Below are 1,852 nucleotides of genomic sequence, written 5' to 3' on the forward strand. Positions count from 1 at the left end.
CGCATCCTGCGTCTAGACACATGGGGCGGGGTGGGGTGATCATTTTGCCTTCCCCCATGTGTTTGGATCATCCTGCACCCAGACACATGGGGCGGGGTGAGGTGATCATTTCTCCTTCCCCATGTTTTTGGGTCATTAATGCAGAGAACATTTTCCCTTAGTATATTACTAGTTGATGATGTGAATAACATGTCACTGAAATTTGGGGTTATAACCAAACTCTAACAATCCGGTGGGAGATCTTTCCCACAATGGACAAGTAGGAACCTTCAAATGAGTGTCTCATATGGTTTGCTCAGCCTTTTGAGTCTAGTATGACCAATGTCAGGTTAGAATATGTTTCTAGTCTTTTTTTTTATTTGTTTTTTTTATCAAGGAGGAAAAATTAAAGAAAAAAAAAAAATCCTAAAATCCCTATCCTAGTTGCCTTGTAAAATTGGTAAACCTTCATCACTCCATGCATGTTTCATGGGGAGGAAGGTTAACACAAGGCCACTTTAGAAACCAAATTTATCATATATTTCTAGAAAAGAAATACTAGCATTACAAAATGTTTTTTTTTTTTTGGGGTGAAAATTCATTAACCTTTGTTTATTCACTTTGGGTTTTGGAATTTTTAGTTTTGATTCTTCAAAAATTTCAAATCCACAGGTAAATTTATAGGTTGGTCCCTAAAACTCATAGGCTAACTACACATCGATCCTAAAAACAAACACCTTTCATAGTCCCAACATTCATCTTTTTATAATTCACCGAAGTAAAACACCTATTTGTCAAAGAACAATCTAAACTCGTAGCAAAATGACCACAAAATGCCAAAAACCCATGCCACCCATAAGGCGGCGGTTGGCATGGCTCCCCGGATCTTTATCACCTCCAGTTTGCTGACCGGCCCAGTTCCCCAGTTCCTCTAACAAAGGGGGACTGAAATGACCTCTCTACCCATGCCCAAACACCCTACCCGGATGGGGTCCACCATCCCCCTATTAGAGGAACTGGGGAACTGGACCGGTCAGCAAACTGGAGGTGATAATTTTCCATGGCTCCCCCCAATTGGCACCCCAAGTCAACCTTTTCTTAAAAAACACTCAATACCTGATCGTTAAGTTGGCACGGTTTCTACTTACAATTTTGGTAGTTTGTACCACAGTCTTCACAACTGCGGCTGCCTAACGGCTAATAACCATATTTCTACCCGTTGTCCTAAATAATTATGATTTGGAAGAGAGAGAGAGAAGAAGAGAGAGAGGGGTCACTAGCTCCAAATATATTGGGAAAGAAGAAAGCTGAGGAAAAAGCTTCCACACTCTCGAACCCTTCTTTTTCTGAATTTCGGTCTTCGACACCTTCAAGCGCCGACTCGCTTTTCGTCACCAAATTTACCAGCAAAATCCCTATCTTTAAATCCAACTACCTTTTCGTATCATAGATAAAATGTATAACTATAATATGCCCCTGAAATTGACATAAAAAAAAAACAAAATTTCGTGTCCTTCTCTGCAATTGGTGCACAGGACTGCAGAGCCACATTCCAACTCATAATATGAGAAAACACCAAACATCCGCGCAGGGCTGAACTGACCGACTTCCGGAACCCTTACGGAAGATATTTAAAAATCCGAATTAGGGTTTATTTTATTATGCCTGACCGCTGACCCACCGTTGATCACGATTGATCTACGATTATACGGGGGTAAACCGGTAAAGAACGGAAGAGAGGAAAAGAATTAAAGAAACGAGAAGAAGAGAGAAAGGGCAAAAAACGAGAAAAACAAACTACGAAACGAAAGCTTTTGTTTCATAGAGAAAGAAAGAGAAGTTAAAAGTGGAGAAACGAGACGAGGGAGAAGAG

This window comes from Telopea speciosissima, chromosome 1 (assembly GCF_018873765.1).
Source record: "Telopea speciosissima isolate NSW1024214 ecotype Mountain lineage chromosome 1, Tspe_v1, whole genome shotgun sequence".
Taxonomy (NCBI): Eukaryota; Viridiplantae; Streptophyta; class Magnoliopsida; order Proteales; family Proteaceae; genus Telopea; species Telopea speciosissima.